At 42.8% G+C, this 23,996-nt stretch overlaps 1 protein-coding gene across 6 annotated transcripts in view; it reads right to left on the reverse strand.

The window, feature by feature from the left end:
* Positions 1 to 23,996, reverse strand: part of PNPLA8 (patatin like phospholipase domain containing 8) — a 141,739-nt gene that overhangs the window by 56,923 nt on the left and 60,820 nt on the right. The window contains exon 1 of one of the 6 annotated variants that reach the window (XM_032642749.1): positions 5,146 to 5,323. The exons of 2 other annotated variants lie outside the window; for them this stretch is intronic. The gene's annotated coding sequence lies outside the window, so the exon portion shown is untranslated. Of the gene's footprint in view, positions 1 to 4,597; positions 4,802 to 5,145; positions 5,324 to 23,996 lie in introns of those variants that run through there. 3 more of the 6 variants (XM_032642754.1, XM_032642751.1, XM_032642753.1) reach the window with 3 other exon arrangements.

A 23,996-nucleotide genomic window follows, 5' to 3' on the forward strand; every position in this document is an offset into this window, starting at 1 on the left:
ACACAAGGAAACACAAAAAAAAGCATTTAAGAAAATATACACAATATAAGCAAAAATTGCAAGTAGTTGTTTTCATTCCAGGACCTGGAGAGAATGATGAGCGAGAGGTATATGGGGATACTGCAAAGACAGGGTGGACCAGGTTACGAAGGATCTGATAATCTTGCCAAGGAGATTAAAGATCGAACTGTCAATGAAGTATGATACGCAAAGGAATGACATTAGATCTGCTTCCAGCAGATCGCTGACAGATGGAGTAACGGAACACGACAGAAACCAAGAACCCATTGTGACTCTTCAGAACGTGACAGTCCAAACTAAAATCTGTCTAAATGGCAATGTAAGCATATTATTTTAAAACACCCAATTTTATAGAGGGAAGGAGAGAAAAGAAGCATACTATCTGCTTTCCTGGCTCTTCTGAACCCCTCAGGACTTGCAGTCAATGTAATAAGCCGAATTAATAAGCCTCACAATCCCCAAGACAGAAACAACATGATAAAATACAACTAAAGTACTCGTGGATAAAAAGCCATACTCAAAACCAATAATGGACTCCTACAACTCAACAACAAAAAAATCAAATAACTCAATTAAAAAGTGGGTAAAAGATCTGAACAGACATTTCTCCAAAGATGACATACAGTGAACAAGCCTATGTAAAGATGAATAACATCACTGATCATCAGAGAAATACAAATCAAAACCAAGTGAGGTATCACCTCACACTCATCAGGATGGCTAGGATAAAAAACAAAACAAAGCAAAACAAAAAAACAAAACAGAAAATACCTGAGAAATAAATTCTGTTGTTTAAGCCCCAAAAAGAAAACAAATCACCAGAAAATAGCAAGTGATGGCAAAGATGTGGAGAAGTTGGAACTCCTGAGCACTGGTACTGGGAGTGTAAAACGGTGTGGCTGCTATGGAAAACAGTATAGCAGTTCCTCAAAATATTACAACTAGAACTACCATATGATCCAGCAATCCTATTTCTAGATATATATTCAAAGGAATTGAAAGCAAGGCCTCAAAAAGATATTTCTACACCTCTGTTCATAGCAACACTATTCATAATAGCAGAGGTGGGAACAACCCAAATGTCCACGGACAGTTAAATAAACAAAACATGGTATATGCACACAATGGAATATTATGCAGCCTTAAAAAGGAAGGACATCCCGTCACATGCTACAACATGCATGAACCTTGAGGACATGAGCTTAAGTGAAATAAGGCAGACACAAAAGGACCAGTACTGTGTGATTCCACTTACATGAGGTACCTAGAGCAGTCAAATTCAGAGACAGAGAGTAGAATAATGGTTACAGGGGGCTGGAGGAAGGGGTCAGAGGGGAGGTGTTGTTTAATGGTAGGGTTTCAGTTCTGCAGACTGAAAAAGTGCTGGAGATTCGTTTTTACAACATGAATGCACTGAATGCCACTGAACTATACACTTCAAAATGGTTAAGGTGGTAAATTTTATGATATATTTTTTACCACAATAAAGTTAACAAAACAAAACAAAACAAAACCAACAGTGGGAAATCCACAGTTGAAGAGGAATCACATGCCTGGATCTGCAGTCACATTACCTTTATGGTGCAGAAACTAAGCAAATGAAAACTAGTCAGAGCTAGTGAACTGCATGGGGCCTCTGCTAGTCCACTGAAACTACCATGGAAGGATACTTCCAAAGCTCACGGCAAGAGACTCCCACACTCAGCAACCACCACTGAAGATTAACTCACAGTCAAAGAAGAATCACTTCAAGGGAGTACCAACAAGTATACCTAACAGGAAAACGTGTAACCAAGATTAGAAATAATAGAAAAAAATTCAGTAGGTTTAAAACATTCAATGATAGAGGGGACAAAAATAAGGAAACAAAAAAAAGAGAACTGTACAGAGTGTACAGGAAGAGCAAATTTTAGAAATGAAAACTCCAGCTACATACTAGTTACTAGACACTCCTGTAATATAATGATAAAGAAAGGTTAAAAATAAAGGAATAGGGGAAAATATATACCAGGTCTATATTACCAAAAGAAAGCAAAAAGCCCTTTAAGGCAAATTTAAGGCAAAAGCATGAAGTAAGATTAAAAAGGGATACTATTTCATAGTAAAAGGAATAATCCACTTACTTATTAAACCTCAGGTAGTCTCCTAGGTCTTGGAGAAAAAGACAACTTATTAATAAACAAATAACTAATATAATGTATAGCAACAGGTCGAGAAGTGCCATGAAGAAAAATAAAGCTGGGGGTTGGGGAGAAAGGGCACAGAAAGTGCTATTTTAGTTGATGTGGTCAGGAGAAGAATTGAGTTGACATGTTACTGGAGACCTGAATGAAGCGGTACCCAAATTATTAAAAGTTTCTGGGTAAAAAGCATTCAAGGAAGAGGAAGAAGCAACCGAGGCTTTGGAGACAGGAATAAGCTTTGTCTATTCAGGAATAGCAAGAATAAGGTAGTTAAAGGAAAGTAAGAAGTGGGAAAGGTGGTAGACATGGGCCTAAGGCTCAAGCAGAGGACAGAGCTACATAGCTTAGAGGTAAGGGATCTGCAATGTTTCTTTCCATTAAGAGATAATCCTCATGACCAATTATGAATACACCTATCGACTTGGCATTGAAATACAGCATACAAAGCAAATTTGAAAAAGGGAACAATTAAAGGAAAACAAGATGATCTCATGATCATACTATTTTAATACACCTGTCTAGAAACTACAGTTGTCAAGTAAAAATTACTCAACAGAGAGAGCTGTCAAGAAAATCAACAAGCTGAATTTAACTGCTCCCAAATCACAACACTAGTAAATGCAGACAAAGGTTTGGAGAGCAACTTCAGCTGGGACGAAAGTTAGATTGCAAACAGATAAAGAAGGTAAACTGGGAAGTGCCATCTCAACTGAGAAAAGAGCAGGGAGGACCAGACTCCCTATTTATAGGGTAGTACAAATACAATGGAAATATAAATAGAAGAGTGAGGCTTAGACCCCCCACTAGAGAACGGAATGACGTTTTAACTAGAAGAAATAAGGGAACTTCGAGGTGGAGGCTCCACTGACGATGGAAAGAATGAATGTACGGAGGACTTCGCCGAGTTATTGCAATAATGCAGACATGAAGTGACAAGGGTTTGAATTAAGGTAAAGGTACTATAATGGAAATGAGGGTTACTTTGAGCCACACTTTGAAAGTGGGGTAAACAACAAAACACAGGACTTGGTGACAGGAAAGAATGGGGTAAGGAGAGGGAGGTGTCATGACAACTTAAGTGTTTTTAAACCGAGAAACAGCAAGAGTGCTATTTGTGAATACGAGATAACTGGGAAGGGGGCCAATTTAATAAAAATCTCTTGGACTTACAGGATGCAGTTAACAGTGGGATATTCAAATGGAGATGTACTATAGGAACACAGGCTGTGGAATCATGTTTGGAGTGACAAACATGTCACTGCTAAAACCGTAAGACTGAATTTACCGAAGAAGGGTGTACAGTAACACTTCTCGAGAATGTGGGGATCCCAGAACTTGATAAAAGCTCCTCTTCTTTGAAAAATGCTTATTTGCACATATACACTATATTTTCCAAGACATTTCAGGATATTCATGGAACTACTAAAATACTCCTTGGGTTTCAAATTTTAACACTCTGGTGTAGAGAGAACAAGGGTAGAGCCTTGACTGCCATTCAAAGTTAGGAAGAGGTAGTCTTCCAAGAAAACAAAAAAAGCACAGGACAAAAGATATCCCGAAAAATTCAGGGCAATGGCACTTCTAAAAAGCAAGGATAATGAGTAAAGTAAAATATAAGACATGGGAAAGAAAGGTTAGAACTAAGACACGATAGGAAGATGTTGGGCTAAGAGTTCTATGACCTTTACACAAATTAATGTTTCACAAGCAAGACAGTATGTACCCTTTGGCCCAAATCCTCTGTCATTATTGCTAAGCAAAAAAACAACTCAAGGTACACTGAAGCAAGTAAATATACAAGCTAGTGAAAGTGATCTTTTTAGCCAACATCACTTGTTAAAAGGACAATGCTTTCAAGGTTTTAATTTAGATCTGATACAGAAAAATGAGCAACCCTGAGAAAACGTTTAATAAAAATCCCCAAATAAGAGCACGTTCTTATGTTCGAAGTACAACTAATTTGCACAAGCCATTTAACACAATAACTGCAATGGGTTTGAAACACCTGCCTCATGAGCGGCATTAAACTCTCGGTTCACAGTGTGATATTTTTTTTTAAACTCCCGGATTTCAAAATTATTAATATTTCACTGTCTTAACAGCAGTTTCTCGATACACTAAAACCTACTTTTGTCATTTTTGAAAGCTCAAGAATTGGGACTGTAGATTGGGATGCAGTCCAACTGGGATGTTACTGGAACTAAAAACTTCACTTTAAATAGGATAATGTGATAGTTCCTCATGCCACTTCCAAGTCTTTCCTAGGTGTCACCACTTTCATTGAAAGTTATTGTATTGGGCGTAGAAACCAGGTTCCTCCCGGCATGATGGCAGACACGACAGCGGGGGAAGCACTCCGACACACTGATCCACACCCTTCAAAAAGCACGCACCTCAATCCCCCTGAAGCAACAGCAGCCAAGGGCAGAATTCAACGTGGGTAGGGTTACAAAGAAACTGCTGATAATTAAAAACAAGGAGCAGCCGACAAACCAGATGCGCCGACAGTGGAGAATGATGTAGAATAGGGACATCGCTTTAACAGGTTCCCGCGAACTGCTGGAGAACCTACTACCCAGGGGAAGCCAGGCCGACTCGGAACCTAGGCTGGGAGGCTTGGGGGTTGGGACAGGCAGCGCGGGGCGGGACCAGAGAAACCGAAACAGTCTGCGCGTCTGGACCAGCAAAGCCCACGGGGTCCGAGGAGGCGGAAAGCGTCGTGCACCCATCAGGCCCGGGGCCCGAGGGCTCCTTCCGGTGCCCGGCCGCCTCCGGAGCCTGGATCCGGGGACGTCCTCGGGGCCGGGCGTCTCCCCGCTCTCTCGCCCTGGAAGCACCCTCCGGGGAGAGATAAGACCTGGAATCCCAGACGAGTGCCCGGGCGACCCGGCTGCCCTCTCCCGTAGCCTACCGTTCCGCCGGCCCCCCACGGGCAACTTACCGGGATGCAGGCCGCAACTTAGGCGGCAGTGGCGACGCACCTCTTCCCGGCACAGGCGTCCCCTCGGCCGGCCAGCTGCCATCAGCTGAGCTTCCAGCACAAACAGCGGCGCGACAGCCGGGACGCCACCCTCCCCCAACTCCGTCCTTCCCCGACGGAAGTGACGCACGGCGGCCCCAGCGTACCCGCCCACCGGCGAGGAGCTCCTCAGCCTCGCTGGAACCTCGGCCCACCCATCAGTCGCCGCCCCGCCCCCTTCCCAGACATGCGCAGTAGAGGGCCGGAAACGTGCGTGCGTGCACGCGCCTGCGGACACCCGGAGGGGCGCCGCCTGGCGGCCGGCCGAGGGCGTTTGTTTTGCTCTGGGTTTGCGGGGCTCCGTCCGACGGTCGGCTGAGCTAAACCTCCATCTCTGCGTCCCTGAAGATGCTGTCCACGCTCTGTACGATCCTCGAAGAGGGGACTGCGTCACCAGCCGCTTGTAGGGTGGTGAGCGGCCTGGACCGCGGTCCCTACCACTCTGCTGTCACCATTCCTGGGCTTGGCCACTTGGACTAAAAATCAGTGGAAACTGCTTTCACATATGTTATAGTATTGTAAGTTAGCCTGTGAAGTCCCTCTACCGCACCGCCCCTCCCCCAGGTCCCACACTTAACACAGTTTTTGAATCCCCACATTTTATTACTACCAAGTCTGCAAACGACCTACAGCTCATAAGGCAAATGCAGCCCACCGCCTGATTTTGTACGCCTGCAAGCCAAGAATGGTTTTTACATTTTCAATGATTTAAAAAAAAAAGTCTGTTTTGGGACACATGACAATGACATGAAATTCAAATTTCAGTGTCCTTAAAAAAAAGATTTTTTTACAGCATAGCCATGCCCATTCCTTTATCAAGAAGCTTGCATGCTACAACAGCAAATTTGGATGGTTACAATAGCTTCCTTTAAATAAGTTGAGGTTAGAAACAGAAAAGTAGTCTTTACTAGACCTCAACCTCAAAGTGTTCCCAAGACTGTTAGTCTCTCTTTCCTCTAGGCTTGCCGGGTCTCACAGGAGTGTTGCTGCTTTAGCCCCCTGTAAGATGATTGTAAAGTGTTTAAGGAAGGAATTGTATGAGCTGCCACATAGTGGGTGTTAGACTGCCACTTTTTTTTTTTCCTTTTTTTTAATTGAGGGAAGGAAGCCAGCTTGCTAGGTTCTTGGGGCATAAATGGCTGGACTGTGTACATCATAATGCCTGATAAACCCCTGCAGTGCAAGATCTAGGCATGTTATTTAGCCATACGCTAGTTGGAAGGTGTATGCACAAACTAAACTTTAGAGGCATATGGAAGTAACTAGTTCCAGAGAGATTTTCCCCATTGTTAAAGAAAAAATTGTATTTGTTAAAACGATAAGGAAGACTTTACTCAAGACTTTTACAATGGGGGAGAGAGATTGGGCTCAACTGCAAATACAACAAAGGCAGCTGGAGATGTGTAGCCCAGGAGCACAGTGAGAGGGGCCAGTGTATGGAAAATTACTAAGAGGGGACACCAAGGGCAGGGGTGATTCTTGCTAAACCATTTTCCCAGGATTCCTGCTAAAAACTGATTACTGTGATTAGACACTGAGGGTGATCAGATATCAGGGGTGGGAGATTCTCTCTAAACTGACTCAGCAGGATTTTTGCTAAAACTGGACTTGGCAGACCAAAGACAGGGCCCGGGCAGGAAGCCTTGACAGAAGAGGGCTCAGAAAAACCAAATTAAACTACCAATGAGAAAGTCTTTGTCACCCTCCAACCATCCATCCCCTGCCCTTGTTTTCCTTTATTCCCTAAGTTAGTCAGACTTTATCAAATATCCAGATTTTCCACCCTTGCCAGAAATTTGTTTAAAACTCTCAAGTTCTCCTTCTCCTTTGCTCTTCCCTCCCCGCCGTGTCCACCCATATACCTTTAACCCCCAGACCTTTAACCGCCCTGAAGTCTGACGATCTTACTTGCAGAATCTCCCGAATCTTTCCTTTGCTCCACATGGTCGTTTCCACTGCCTTAGTTTAAATCTTGTCTAAGATGGTTTTCCAGCCTGTAACTGACCTCTGACCCAGAGTTATTCTCTTCTGTGCAGCCAAGGCAATCTTTCTAAAGTGCAAATCCAATCATATGATGTCCCTGATTAAAAAGTTTATTCTGGGGCTTCCCTGGTGGCGCAGTGGTTGAGGGTCTGCCTGCCGATGCAGGGGACACGGGTTCGTGCCCTGGTCAGGGAGGATCCCACGTGCCGCGGAGCGGCTGGGCCCGTGAGCCATGGCCACTGAGCCTGCGTGTATGGAACCTGTGCTCCGCAACGGGAGAGGCCACAGCAGTGAGAGGCCCACGGACCTTATCAGAGTATAGTTGATTTACAATGTTTTGTTAGTTTGTTTAGGTGTATAGCAAAGTGATTCAGTTATCCATATACATATACTTTTTCAGATTGTTTTCTCATATAGGTTATCACAGAATATTGAGTAGAATTCCCTGTTCATTCCATTTTTGAATATTCAAGTTACAAATGTAATATGGCTGTAATAGCAGAAGCTATTAATTAATTCAGATTAATCGGATTAAATAAATGAACAAACGATCAAAAACACTTGAACACCTTGAGAAGAAGAGGAAAAGATCTGTCTAAAAGGAATGGGGGGGACTTCCCTGGTGGTCCAGTGGTTAAGACTTCGCCTTCCAATGCAGGAGGTGCGGGGTTGCATCCCTGGTCCGGGAGCTAAGATCCCACATGGCTTGTGGCCAAAAAACCAAAACATAAAAAAAACAGAAGCAATATTGTAAAAAATTCAATAAAGGCTTTAAAATGGTCCACATCAAAAAAAATCTTTAAAAATAAAAGGAATGGGAAATTAGTTCTCTCTAGGAAAATTAATTACTTAGATATGTGAGTCACAGACTTTAGAGTAGGCAAAGCAAGACCGTATGCAGTTGAAATATTCAGAAACTATGATGCACCTTACGAATCCCCAAAGAGCAGGAAGTGAAATGATTCAAAGGAATCCCAAAGTGTGAGTCAGGAGAGAATCTTAGCTCATCAAGGAAGCACAGATGAAAAAGCTTCCCTCCTTTTTTTTTTTCCCCCAGCCAAACACGTACAATGCCAGGAATTAGGCAGCATGAGTGAAGGAAATGCCTTGCTAGCTGGTATGCCAACCACTATAACTCGAATGGTTTTGAGTTAATCAGACTGTAGGGGAAAAAAATTCCCAAACCAAAGTAAAATAATCCCCCAAATGTGATGTGGGCAATGGGAAGAGATGGGGGACATGCTACGCCGATAACACCCCATAACACTAATCACCCGCTGGAAACCACCTAAGGATATTGGTGTTACCTTCCTCTACCTCCTTCAACATTACAGAAGTGATTTTAACTTTAAAATGTACTTGCTGTACAAATAGAAAGAGGAAGTAAAACCTGACTCCAATCTCCTTGAAAAATACTATTTCAAATATCTTCAAACTTATTAAACAATTTTGAAAGTTGCAAAAGGCACATTTTACACCATTTTCTATATTTTAAAAAATGGCTTCTTGACAAACAGGTGGCCAATAGGTGCGTGAAAAGATGCTCAACGTTGCTAATTAGAGAAATGCAAATCAAAACTACAATGAGGAATGACCTCACACCCATCAGAATGGCCATCCGTAAAACGTCTACAAATAACAAATGCTGGAGAGGGTGTGGAGAAAAGGAAACCCTCCTACACTGTTGGTGGGAATGTAAGTTGGTGCAGCCACTATGGAAAACAGTATGGAGGTTCCTCAAAAAACTAAAAATAGAGTTGCCATATGATCCAGCAATCCCACTCCTGGGCATATATCCAGACAAAGTTGTAATTCAAAAAGGTACTTGCACCCCTATGCTCACAGCAGCACTATTCACAATAGCCATGATAAAGAAATAACCTAAATGTCCATCAACAGATGAATGGATAAAGAAGATGTGGTACATATATACAATGGAATGCTACTCAGCCATAAAAAAGACAATAATGTCATTTGCAGCAACATGGATGGACCTAGAGATTATCATACTAAGTGAAGTCAGTCAGACAGAGAAAGACAAATACCATATGATAACACTTACATATGGGATCTAAAATATGGTAAAAATGAACCTATCTATGAAATAGAAACAGACTCACAGACATAGAGAACAGACTTGTGGTTGCCAAGGGGGCGGGGGGTGGAGGAGGGTTGGAGTGGGAGGTTGGGATTAGCTGTAAGCTATTAAATATAGAATGGATAAACAACAAGGTCCGGGCTTCCCTGGTGGCGCAGTGGTTGGGAGTCCGCCTGCCGATGCAGGGGACACGGGTTCGTGCCCCGGTCCGGGAAGATCCCACGTGCCGCGGAGCGGCTGGGCCCGTGAGCCGTGGCCGCTGAGCCTGTGCGTCCGGAGCCTGTGCTCCGCAACGGGAGAGGCCACAGCAGTGAGAGGCCCGCGTACCGCAAAAAGAAAAAAAATAATAAATAAATAAATAAATAAAAAACAAAAAAACAAGGTCCTACTATATAGCACAGAGAACTATATTCATTATCCTATGACAAACCGTAATGGAAAAGAACATAAAAATGAATGTATATATATATCTATATCTATATATCTGAATCTCTTTGCTGTACAGCAGAAACACAACATTGTAAATCAACTATAGGTCAGTTAAAAAAAAACCAGCTTCTCTAAATAACAAAAGAAAAGACTAGCTGCACTATATAGGTGTGACTATATAGTCTATATAGGTCATTATATTTATAGATTTAAAAAAATCTACACCCAAATGTCTTGGCTTTGCTTTATGCCCAGTAGAGAATCGAGATGTATATATCCCATATAATGGATCTTAAATCTAAAGAACTCAAGATATTCTGACTAGAGTGATTTTGTTAGCTTTATGATACTTATATAGGTATCCTAAAATCTCTTTTTAAGCATAATAATTTAAAAATAACATTTATTACTGATAAATAAATATAGTAAAGACTGAATCATTTCTCAAAGGCCATCCAATCAACTAGAACTCCTTGGTATAGTTCTAATGTTTGATTAAAAAACAAAGTCTAGGGGATGTTGGGATTCTTCATAAACTCAACCAATTCCCGCTAATTCCAAAACAATTTGTACAACTAGATGGAAAGCTGGGTTGCCTCTACACATCTCTTCCAACTGATAGTGCTGTGGTGCACAAGAGTGCCAAATTGTTTCAGAGTGGGCTTCCTGGGGATGCAAAATACAGTCTTCAAATATGTGTATTTAAGAGACCAGTTTTATAGCTTCAGGTATGATCAGACTTTTAGAAAATGAATTAACTCTAATCAGACTCATAAGAGGTTCCCCCCCCACCCCGGCCTCAAGTAGCACATCTTAATTACATTTGTCCTTTAACACCTACTGGGCAGCATATCCGCTCACTGATAAAACATGTTCACAGCACAGAAAGTCAGTAGAACCCTTGATTACATGTGTTCTCTCTCCCACCCCAGTTTTATTGAGATATAATTGAAATACTACCTTGTATAAGTCTAAGTTGTAAAACGTGTTGATTTGATACATTTACATATTGCAAAATGATTACCACCATAGTGTTAGCTAACATCTCCATCACCTAATTATCATTTCTTTTTAATGATGAGAAAGATACAGTCTCTTAGCAACTTTCAAATATAGAATACAGTATTATTAACTATAATCACCATGTGCTATATTATATCCCCAGAACTTAATTCATCTGGAAGTTTGTACCATTTGACCAAATCTTCCCATCCCTCCCCACCCACTTCCCGGTAACCACCACCGTTCTACTCCTTGTAAGAGATTTTGATTCATAAGAATGCCAATGTATTTTTTTTACAATTGGAGGTAGGTAGCTTTTTCTGGATATATGCTATCTAGAACATACTCTTTCAAATTAAAAATCAAAGTACCCTAGGCAAAAGAAAAAAAAAAATCAAAGTACCTGGCAAAGAGAGGCTGGCATAGCAAAGTGATGGGGAGAGAGTGTGGTTACAGAAAACTTGCAAATAGTAAGAGTACGCTTTTCTACAAGAGGTCCCTCCGGGTTCTTCTTTATTTTTACGTCATTTTATGTTATTTAAGGCTTGTGAGTGAACTTAGTTACGGCTCCTATGTGTGCTATAATATCCTCCAGGTGGGGACATAGAGAGTGGCCAAAAGTAACTGGAAAACAGAACATGCTCAGCTGGCCTTGAGAAGAGGGAGTCTAGCAGCTTTAGGAACTTGACCTGGTTGCGTTTCATAGCTGTCGGCCCGGAGAGGCACCACTGTCAGGACAGAGGAGATGGACGAGGGGCGGGATATGCCAGAGCAGGACCCTCACCTTCTCCCCTCTTTGAATGGTGCGTGTTCCGCTTGCAGCAGGACAATGGGACCCCACTGGAAACTGACTAGTCTTCACCCCGCCCCTGCACCCAGAGGTACAAAGTAGCTCTCCCATCTCAGCGGGACGTCCTACCTTAACTTCCAATAGATAATGCCTCACCAAGGCGTGACGGGGCTTGGTGTTTCCAGCAGCACAGCTTGTTCATCCACAGCGAGAGTCCAGGCAATGGCTGTTTCTGGTGACTTCTATGCCTGCATGGTGTTGGATGTCTCAGCAGGGGTCCCCAGTCTGGCATATGGGGCAATAGGCCCTAGTGTCAGATCACTCAAATGTAATAAGCCTGGGACAGTACTTTAGTCCACCTGGCCAAAGTGGTTTTACCTATTAGTAATTTCATCTGCTGCTTTAAGAGTCCATTCTTTCTTTTTACCAACCCTGCGGTTTGCAGGTTACAGGGGAGACGGAACCTCCAATCAATGTCATGGTCTTTTGCTCAGGCTTGCCTATCACGACCTTTGAAATGTGACCACTAATCACTGTCTATTCGATGAGGGCATCTACCCATGGTACTCAGCTTCTCTAACCCCACAATGGAGGTAGCCTGGCTGGCTTGGCGACAGGGAAAAGCTTGTGCTAAGCCACACAAGGTATCCACACAAACTAGGGCACATTTAGAATCCTCATTTAAGGGGGGGGGGGGCCGATATAATCCATTTGCCAATCCCTTACCAGGTGCGGTCTCCGGAGGATGCCCCCAAATTCCTTTGGGACTTGCCTTGGACATTGTTGAGGACACCCAGGACATCTTGTTACATCTTGCTACTGCTTTAACTGAGTCACTGTCTTCCAAGGACAACCCAGCACCCTTAGCAATATGGCATCCCACCAGGGTGCTCCGGTGGCCACTCTTTCTTTGCACTCAATCTGCTGTATTTACTGAAGGATCAGTCGCTAGGGGTCCAACCCAAGCTAGGGCATCCATTTCCTGATTACCAAGGGGGTGTCAGTGCTTTACGAGCTGGGACATGGGAGACAGTGAGGACTCAGGCTCTTGCAGGCAAACCCAAGTGTCTCTGAACATATCCTGACCCCACAAGGGCTTATTTATATCATCCACCCCTTGGCTCTCCATTCTCCAAGTCATAGGGTTAACCTCTTTAGAACAGCCCAATTGTCAGTTCAGAGGGTTAATGGCCAGGGTTCCTGGGTGATCACCAGCCAAAGTGCTCTGAGTTCAGCCCACAGACTTCTGCTGTTCCTGTTTCTATCGAGATGGTGTCAGTGTTGGGCTTAAGAGCTACTGCAGACCCTGTGGACCAATTGCCTCCTTTAGATCCATTTGTATAGCAGGCATCTGGGGAATCTTACTTTTTCCCTTTCTACACGCTGCAGAGACCACCATAAGTATAGGGGCGGAGCACTTATAAGATGTTCTCTTCCAGCTCCAGGAAGGCAAGTGGAGTGTGCATTCCAAGGACAGGGGAGGGAGGGAGGAGCCTTCAGTTGCCTGGGTCCAGTTCATGGGGCAACAACCAGTGGTCACGTCCTCTTTTTTTTTTTTAATTTTTATTGGAGTATAGTTTCTTTACAATGTTGTGTTAGTTTCTGCTGTACAGCAAAGTGAATCAGTTTTATGTATACATATATCCACTCTTTTTTAGATTTCCTTCCCATTTAGGTCACCACAGAGCATTGAGTAGGGTTCCCCATGCTATACAGTAGGTTCTCATTAGTTATCTATTTCATACATAGTCGTGTATATATGTCAATCCCAATCTCCCAGTTTGTCCCACACCCCTCTTCCCCCTTGGTAACCGTAAGTTTGTTCTCTACATGTGTGACTCGATTTCTGCTTTGCCAATAAGTTCGTCTGTACCATTTTTCTAGATTCCACATATAAGCGATATTATACAATATTTGTTTTTCTCTTTCTGACTTACTTCACTCTGTATGACAATCTCTAGGTCCATCCACATCTCTGCAAATGGCACTATTTCGTTCTTTTTTATGGTTGAGTAATATTCCATTGTATGTATGTACCACATCTTCTTTATCCATTCCTCTGTCAATGGACATTTAGGTTGCTTCCATGTCCTGGCTATTGTAAATAGTGCTGCAATGAACATTGGGGTGCATGCATCCTTTCAAATTATGGTTTTCTCCAGATATATGCCTAGCAGTGGGATTGCTGGGTCATATGGTAGTTCTATTTTTAGTTTTTTAAGGAACCTCCATACTGTTCTCCATAGTGGCTGCACCGATTTACATTTCCATCCACAGGTAGGAGGGTTCCCTTTTCTCCACACCCTCTCCAGCAGTAATTGCTTGTAGATTTTTTGATGATGGCCATTCTGACTGGTGTGAGGCGATACCTCATTGTAGTTTTGATTTGCATTTCTCTAATAAGTAGTCATGTTGAGCATCTTTTCATGTTTGTTGGACATCTGTATGTCTTTTGAGAAATGTCTATTTAGATCTTTCCCCCATTTTTTGATTGGGTTATTTGTTTTTTTGATATTGAGCTGCATGAGCTGTTTGTATAACAATTTTGGAGATTAATCCCTTGTCAGTTGCTTCATTTGCATATATTTTCTCCCATTCTCAGAGCTGTCCTTTTGTTTTCTTTATGGTTTCCTTTGCTGTGCAAAAGCTTTTAAGTTTAATTAGATCCCATATGATTATTTTTATTTTCATTACTCTAGGAGGTGGATCAAAAAAGATCTTGCTGTGATTTATGTCAAAGAGTGTGCTGCCTATGTTTTCCTCTAAGAGTTTTATAGTGTCCGGCCTTACATTTAGGTCTTTAATCCATTTTGAGTTTATTTTTGTGTATGGTGGTAGGGAGTGTTCTAATTTAATTCTTCTACATGTAGCTGTCCAGTTTTCCCAGCACCACTTGTTGAAGAGGCTGTCTTTTCTCCATTGTATATTCTTGCCTCCTTTGTCACGGATTAGGTGACCATGGGTGCTTGGGTTTATCTCTGGAATTCCCATTGATCTATATTTCTGTTTGTGTGCCAGTACCATACTGTCTTCATGACTGTAGATCTTTTCTTCCAGCTCTTTACAAGGTCTTTATAAGATCTCCTCTTCCAGCTCCGGGAAGGCAAGTGGAGTGTTCATTCCAAGGACAGGGGAGGGAGGGAGGAGCCTTCTACTGCCTGGGTCCAGTTTGTGGGCCAACCAGTGGTCACATCCTCTTGATTACCTCCCCCAACAGTTTAGATTGTCTTGATATTGAGATCATGTTTCATTTCTTTATTTTAATGTTGGGAAAGGAAAGGGAAAGAAGGAATACAAAAATCAACTAAGACGGGCTTCCCTGGTGGCACAGTGGTTGAGAGTCCGCCTGCCGATGCAGGGGACACGGGTTCGTGCCCCGGTCCGGGAAGATCCCACATGCCGCGGAGCGGCTGGGCCCGTGAGCCATGGCCACTGAGCCTGCACGTCCGGAGCCTGTGCTCCGCAACGGCAGAGGCCACAACCGTGAGAGGCCCGCGTACCGCAAAAAAAAAAACAAAAAACAAAAAACAAACAAAAAAAATCAACTAAGACATTCTTACCGCATGTATTTATCTTCTTGAAATAGCTTTAAAGCACAAACTAGATGATAAAATTATGAATCATTACTGGAATCAAGCAGGAAGTCTATGGGTTTCTAAGTTGCATGACTCACAGAACTTATCAGGCAAGACATTTTCATGAGCAGGCAGAAAAACACAACTTCATCTCATTTCAAAAACAGAACCCAGCCTACCTTCCTACAGCACTTTTGAAGAAATGAAGGAGGAAGTACATTAGAGTTGCAATATCTGAGATGAGTTTGATTAATATGAAATAAAAAGGAGGTTGGAAGAAGGAATCTTTGTTTTCAAAAATGGAAAGTGAGGGGCTTCCCTGGTGGCGCAGTGGTTGAGAGTCCGCCTGCCGATGCAGGGGACGCGGGTTCGTGCCCCGGTTCGGGAGGATCCCACATGCCGCGGAGCGGCTGGGCCCGTGAGCCATGGCCGCTGAGCCTGCGCGTCCGGAGCCTGTGCTCCGCAACGGGAGAGGCCACAGCAGTGAGAGGCCCGCGTACCTCTTAAAAAAAAAAAAAAAAAAAAAAGGAAAGTGAGAAAATGCCCAAGTTAAGAAGTACAGCTCTGTGCTTCTCAACACAAAGGTTGAGATGACCCTGAGAGAAGGCTCGCAGCGTCCTGCACGGGAGGGTGTGTGCTGGGAATTTACGTTGTGTCCCAGAGGAGGACGAATGGAGGATTGGCAGTGCTCTCTGAGTTATGTGCAAAAGCTTAGTTCCTTAACGTGAACCTTACTGCCATCATTTGATAACAGACAGACCATAAGGAGTTCATGCAGTAAACTGTACAGGGACCTTTTCCCAGCATTTAGAATCCTTCAATCATGTTCCTGAGAGGAGTGATGAAGACACCACTGATTGCCTCCTGAGGAGATCTCCCTGCTCCCTCCCGGTACACTGCACCACAATACTTTCAGTAGTGGGGGACAGGGAAGGGAGCCCTTTTTCCGGCCACCGGATATGAACCATGGGGGTGTTAAGATGGGTGGAGGGGTCAACAAACAACCCTTTCTGGCCAAAAAGGTGTAAAGATAGGTCTGCTGGAGGGCTTCCAGAAATGTTTTCTTTCCTGATAATGAGTGACTAAGGGAATACAGTTTTTTCTTCCTCTCCACAAGGTTGTGTGAGGACCTGAAAACTGCAACAACAGCTGCCATTCTGTAGCCTTGAGAAGAAAGCCATGAGACTCACGGGGAAACCAGCGCAGAGTTCTGCCAGCTCTGGGTGCTCAAGAGAAACCCACCCTGGATCTCTTGTAACGTGAGAGAAGAAATTTCTCATCTTATTCAAGACACTTGTATTGGTATTGTTACTTCAAAGCAGAAATCACTTAGCTAGAAACACACAGTGAGGCTAATTTAGATGTGATGTATCCCCACATCCCAGACTTTGATCTGCCTGTAAGCCCTGCCTCTAAGGTCACAGCTCTCAGACCATAATCAGGACAGGAAATGGGGCAGGATGTTTGGCCGATATGTATGCAGTGAGCCTGGCCACCAAGTTAGTTATTTTCTACCTACCTGTCTGTTGCTTTGCTCCATAAAGCTGTGACTCTGTCTCAGTTTCTTCTCTAGAACTTCAGCTTCCTTCTAGGGATATGGCCCCAACGTAAACTCCAGCCCTTTCATGTGCTCCCCTGACACCTGGAAGGATGAGGCCCACTCTCACCCTTCTTGGAAGTGGTCCTCTGAAGGACAGCATCGGGATAAATCAGGACGACCTGGCGGCTTGTTGAAAGTGTGGACGCCTGGCCCCATCCACAGGTTGTCAGGAAGTGCTGTGTTAATAAGCTGCCCAGTTAACTCTGATGTAGGTGAAAGCTGAAAACTCTGCCTTACCCCCTGACTGTCCTTTCACTGGGCCCATGTGAGAATAAGAACACCACCAGGTTCATTGCCTCTGTCTTCCCGGATTTGGGTTACATCCACCGCCTGGATTTCCTCCCGCCTCTTCGTCCTTCACACCAGGCTGAACCTGCCAGAGTCCGTCACTTCCTCTGGATGGGTCACTGGACTGCCCACCTGCCCTCAGGGGCAAGCCCCTTGGGTGGAGTCCATTTCCTCGGTCCCATCTTTCTCCCCAGGGCCCATCATTAAGCCAAAATTAATTAATCATGACAACACTAAGTCCCCACTGAGCCAATGTCCACATGACTGAAATCCACTAGTTAATCATCAGAAACTCAGATTTTTAAAAATTCCTGAAAAGAAAAATCCCAGCCATAATCTTAGAGAACGGCTGCAGCATCAGCTAGGTCAGCACTGCAGAGCTATCTCATGAAATCAAGATGCTTTGGATGTATCTGTCAGTTTTGCATTTCGTTCCTTTAAAAACAGCTTCTTAAGACAGGGAAAAAATTATATGCTGCCTATTTTATTTATTGATTTTTTTTTTAAAGAAAAGCCAAAAACTTTATTTATTTTTTGGCTGTGCCATGTGGCTTGTGGGATCTTAATTTCCCGACCAGGGATCGAACCCGGGCCATCAGCAATGAAAGCCCGGAGTCCTAACCACTGGACCGCCAGGGAAATCCCAAGAAAAGCCAAAAACTTTAATTTTCAACATAAGCTACATGGTCATGAAGATTATGCAGTGTGACCCGCTCCAACTCAGGGGCCCCAGAAACCCTCCCTCCCCCAAAGCCCGGGGGGTTCCTGCTCCCAGAAGGGGAATCGGGGAAAGGCGAGTGAGTGAAGAGTGGGCCCGAGACCCCAGGATTCAGATCTGCACTTTGCCTTCACAGAAGCTATCAGTCAAATGGGCCCAGTCAATATGCTGCCTATTTTAAAAATAAAGGGATTCAAAGATTCTGTCTTGCCCAAAATGATATGGTGCCCACCTGAGTCCAAACTCCCATGTCCCACAGGTCCCAGGAGTCCAATTCAAGTACCAGGTCAGCCTTCCTGTGCCACCAGGTAACACAATGACACAATGGTCTGTTAGCAATTTGGAGCAATCAGGAAGGCAATATTCTGAGAGTGTCAGAGGCTCAACAATACCCCTGGAGAGTCAACCCTGTCCATCCTCAAGTGTAACGCATGCCATTCTCCTTGAAAGGGCTTTCCTGTTGTAGTAGCAGGAAAATGTAATCAGCTGCGCCCACCACCAAGTTCTATCAGCTTTTGTATTCTTTTTTTAAAATTTACTAATAATAGGGAAATGAATGTAATTTCTGAAAAGGAGGTTGGGCTGAGCACCGAATTAAAACTGATCTTCACACTCTGAACAAGGTGTCAGATTTTGATTGACAACATCCCTTAGGGCTTGGCCTTTCCTTGAAAAGAGAGTTTATTTTTAAGGGTCTGGTGAGATTTTGAGTAAAAGGTGATCGGTGAAATTGCTCTTCATTCTAACTGGAGCCCACCAAGAAAGCGAAGAGTTCTGTAATCACTGGTGTAATAAAGACAAAGTTATTATTTTTTTCTGCTTAGCCGGAAGGAAATCTGAGGTTTCTTTGAAGGCTTGAGATGTGCTCCTCGGAACTGGAGACTCTGAAATCTCTGATGGCTAATGGTATTTATTTGAGTTCTCTGAATAGTCAAAGCATGAACTAGGTTACCGTAGGGCCCATTTTGACTTGAAAATTCAAAACCAGTATATCCCCATGGCCAGTCTCTCCTTTGTGGTCCAAGACCAGCATTTAAAAATTTTACCATGGAAATAAGCAAAAAGCTTCCATCGTTAACAACCCTAGTTTAATCCTATATCCCATCAACTACTGCCTCTTCCTCTCCCCATGCTGCCACAGTCGATGGGCACTTTTCAAACCTTCGCTTATTTGTCCTCTTGGCAAAATTTGAGCCTGTTGACCTCACCCTCCTTGAAATACCTTTATTCTTTGGATGCCTCAACAACTCTTCTCCCTGGTTCTCTTCTGCCCCGTCTCCCCCAGCTTCAAACACACCTGCTTATCCAACCAATACTTGTTATTCTCCCAATAAAAGCTGGCAGCCTACAGCTAGGAAAGAGAGGCGGCGAGATCGTGGCGACTCGGAATTATTTAATACGTTGTGTTTTCCTTAGTAAATCTGTTCAGTAGAACTTCCGGGCTCTTGAAATGTGACTGAGGAAGTGAACTGTTTTAACTTAAGTTAATTGAAATGGCCACAATGTGGAGAATGGCTACCACATTGGACAGCGTAGTGCAGAGTCTTGCAACACCGAGGGTGGTCCATGGTGCATGGTCCATGGGACCAGCAGCTTGTGAAACACCTGGGTACCCGTGAGAAAGTCAGGCTCTCAGGTCCTACCCCAGACCTAATGAATCAGAATGTGCATGTGGACCAGATCGCCAAGTGATTCCTAAGCGCAATCACAGTTGAGAAACATTGCTTAGGATGTTTAATCTTAAAGCACTATAGTGACAGACACCTGTTTATATCCTAGTACAGCTTGTGGATATTACTATACCCTGAAGAAGGTTCCTTTGGTGAATTCTGGCCAAGTCCTTCTTGACACATCAATCAGATCCTTTGTTAATCATATCTTGATTGAAGTCCCTCTGGGTATCAAAATACTAAGATAATTCTTTTATTTCAGAAAGCAGTTGAGTTTAATCTATTGATCTGAACTACAGCTCATTCTTCCGTCTAGCGCGTAGCATGTGTTAGTAAAACCACTACTCCCTTTCCTTTGTTCTGAGGAAGTATTGTCTTCCTTTCATAAAGGAGTAGAATACAGAAGAGAAAAAAAAATTAAACCACATTGTACGGTAACCTCCAAAGAGGTAAACAGCTTGACTGGGAAATCAGATCACTCCCTGAGGTACGTGAGAAGATTCATACAAAGCATGTAAAGATCTGAAGCTAAAAAGAAGATTAGAGGCAAAGTTTATGTTGAACAAAATGTTTCCTCATTCTTGATTGAATGTCTCCATGCTCTGGGATGCTTCCAAGTGTTATGAGACTCAATCACCTAAAAAAGAGACAAGACTCTTTGGAATATGGTAAAGCTTCCAGATGTAGTGGCCTGGGAAACGGTCACTTCGGGCAACAGGGCAGGTCAAGGAAGGAGGGTGGGCCGGGAGTCACAGATGCAGGGCATCTGTGTGGCCTCTACTCAGGCTGCCTCTTTGGCCTCAGTTTCTTCTGTAAAATTTAGCACTTGGGTTTGTTAGACCCTCTTTTAGGTCAATTCCAGCTCTTACATTCAACCCTAGTCCCTGAAAACATAAGAATGAAGTTAAAATGATTAAGTTGTTATCTCCAAAAGAAGGATTATTCCACAGCCACTTTCAGAAAATCATGTACATTTATACATTCATTCAACAAACATTGAATTCATTCAACAAGTATGCGCTGCACACTGACCTGGGCACTGGGAAGTGACAATGACAGTGCAGTTAGGGTCAGTGAAATCCATCTTAGGGAAGTGGTAAATAAATCGGTAACTGCTAATTCTCAAACCTTGTTTACATGCCCAAGCAACTGACTGAGACTTTGAAATAAAAGGCAGTGTTCTCTGTTTGATCTAAGGTCCAAAAGCTAAGTACACAGCATATCCTTATATATGTTAGAGGGGGTATATCTCAGCGGAACAGAAGGCACGCGATAGACCCATAATGAACAATTAAGAAATTAAAACACCTCATGGAAAATCACACGCAAAGACTTCAACCAGGGCAATGTGGTGGTCCCTGAGCAGTTGCCTAACCCTGTGGCAGTCAGAGAGGGCTTCTCAGAGGTGGTAACACCAACGCTGAGAACAGAATGACAAGAGGCAGCCTGACATGTGGAAGTGAGAAAAGCACTCCGGGCAGAGAGACCCACAGATGCAAAATACACAATGTATTTGGGTGGGCTCGAGGAGCAAAAAGAAACCAGAGAGACGGAGCATAGCATAGTGTGAGCTGAGGTCAACAGAGGGCTTCACAGACCAGCATAAATCCCTCTCTGCCTTTATTAGAGTTTTTTCCTTAATGTCTAATCTTAATCTCTCTTGTTTTACTTAAAATCGGTTAACCTTTTATCAGATGTAGGGAACATTGTGTCAGGACAACATACACATTTATACATGTTTAAAGACCAATATCCAGGGCTCTCAACCATCCAAGGCTTTTGGGTGCCAACTCTGGTTTCATAATTTGAGACCATATCTATACTAGAAAATAAATGCCAGAAAATATTTAATGTAGAAAAAACAGGTTTCCTACAACATGCTTGTTTGATATGCTTCAGTTTGTGTGGCGTCTAAAGATGCTCAGAGATGCTGCCCTGGGTCACCTTCCTCAGGGGGAGGAGTGGGAGGGACAGAATGGCCTCCGGGGCCTCCGTCTCCCATCTGGGAAATAAGGGGAGGGCTGGAAGGGGCTGTCTGGACTCCTCTCATTTCAAATCTCACTGTCTCCATGAAAGAAAGTTACATTGTATCTGAGAGAGACCAAGGGAGCTAGACATAATCACAAAGGGAGAGAACTGAAAAGAGAAACTAGAATGCAGGTCCTAGAGTGAGGAGAGGTCCAAGGCCCAGGTGCTGCCTTGAATATCTAGGTCAGCTGAGCCTTTGTGTGTTTTGGATCAGACAGGGCACCAAGCCTGGCATTTCAGTGTCTTGGCTAATGACTTAGGAGTGTAAACAGCTTTGAGAATTAGCAGTTGCAGATTTTATTACCACTTTCCTAAGGACATTTCACAGTAGCAATTTAACAACTCTAGAAAGACACCCCATTCTTTCAGGAGCAGAGACTGCCCACCAAATGGCCATCTCAAAGGGCAGCTCCCATGAAGGGGGAAGATGGGGCAAGACGGTGACATCTCCAGCAGCATCTGCTTTGGACCTTCTCCTGCAGAGGACAGATGAACTTTTCCTTCTGAAAACCCACTTAGGCTTATCACCAATGATAATGTCTTACTTTAGTGGTTTGTCTGTGGGGCAAACTATATTTAAAGAAGAATTTTAATTTTCTAGGATTTTAAAATATACTTCTATTTAAAGATTAAGGTCCATTCCAAAAATAAGATTCCAGGTATCACAGAGAAGTAGATGGAAAATTAAGCTGTTGACTGTTAATGTGTCTGCCAGAGACAATCTCAAGTTTACCACGTGTGCATCATGCAGTGGACATGAAGGCTTGGAATGGGGTATGTATTTTTCATCCTTATCTGCTTTCTAAATAGGCCTGTGACCTTGTGGTAATTTTCTAAACCTCTGAATTGTGGTGGTTTCCTCTGTTAAATTAGAGGGTCATAAAGAAGACATACAGATGGCCAAGTGGCACATGAAAAGTTGCTCAACATCACTTGTTATTAGAGAAATGCAAATCAAAACTACAATGAGGTATCACCTCACAGTGGTCAGAATGGCCATCATCAAAAAGTCTACAAACAATAAATGCTGGAGAGGGTATGGAGAAAAGGAACCCTCATGCACTGTTGGTGGGAATGTAAATTGGTACAGCCACTGTGGAAAACAGTATGGCGGTTCCTCAAAACACTAAAAATAGAGCTACCATATGATTCAGCAATCCCACTCCTGGGCACATATCCAAAGAAAACCATAATTTGAAAAACTACATGCACCCCAATGTTCACTGCAGCACTATTTACAATAGCCAAGACATGGAAGCAACCTCAACCTAAATGTCCATCAACAGATGAATGGATAAAGAAGATGTGGTACACATAACAATGGACTGTTACTCAGCCATAAAAAAGAATGAAATAATACCATTTGCAGCAACATGGAAGGACCTAGAGATTATCATACTAAGTGAATAAGCCGTACAGAGAAAGACAAATATCATATGATATCACTTACATGTGGAATCTAAAAAAAGATACAAATGAACTTATTTACAAAACAGAAACAGACTCACAGACTTATAAACTAACATGGCTACCAAAGGGGAAATATGGAGGGAAGGGATAAATTAGGAGTTTAGGATTAACATCTACACACTATTACATATAAAATAATCAACAATGACCAGCTGTATAGCACAGGGAACTCTACTCAGTATTCTGTATTAACCTATTTGGGAAAAGAATCTGAAAAAGAATAGTTATATGCATATTTGTAACTGACTCACTGTGCTGTATATCTGAAACTAACACAACATTGTAAATCAACTATACTGCAATAAATCATATTTTCTCTAAGAAGAAAAAAAGGTTGTACTGTACTGAACTGGGTAATGTCTAAGCTCTCAAACTAAGGTTTTGTTATTTTCTTAAAAATCTTGGTACTCCTGAATGAAAAGAGCTGAATTCTGAGTGTAGTGAGAAAAAAAAATTAAATACAAGCATTCTTCTAGACGTGTTTTAAACATAATATACACACATTTTAGTACTTTGAATTCCTTATATTGTCAGTGTGAATGCTATCAATTTGTGTGCTGGCTGTAGTTCTGAATTATAGCCGATTTTTATTTTTAGGCCCCACTGTTGGTCACATCTATCTTGTGTCCCAGTTAGTCCTTCGTCAGAGAAGCAGCCTCTAGATATAGCATGGTTTCTATGGGAACATACTTTATCCCAAAGATTCCAGGAAACACATTTTATCTGAAAAATGAGACCTGCCAGACAATATGTCAAAATCCAGGCCTACAACCCAGATTTCGTATTTTTGAAACAATTTAAGGCAAGATGTTTAAAATGGGTTGAAAAATTGGTTCCATGAGAAATTTTCCAGCTGAAGTTGAATCGGTACAAATTTGCTTTTGACAGTAAGACTTGGAAATCCCATCTTATATTGAGCGTTTTTCTTGAAATAATTAAGCATATGGCTCTATTATGTTTAGATTCTGTTGTTTTATATCTCTGTGGCTACAAGCACTTTTGGGTGATCATCTAGCAGATGGCATAGGTGGAGATGATATTCATTCTTTCCAAAGCAAATGAAAATTTTATCAAGTTGTTACCTATATGTAGTCCATAATGAGTTTGCTTTACAGTTGACAG

Source organism: Phocoena sinus, chromosome 9 (genome assembly GCF_008692025.1).
Source record: "Phocoena sinus isolate mPhoSin1 chromosome 9, mPhoSin1.pri, whole genome shotgun sequence".
In the NCBI taxonomy this organism is placed as follows: Eukaryota; Metazoa; Chordata; class Mammalia; order Artiodactyla; family Phocoenidae; genus Phocoena; species Phocoena sinus.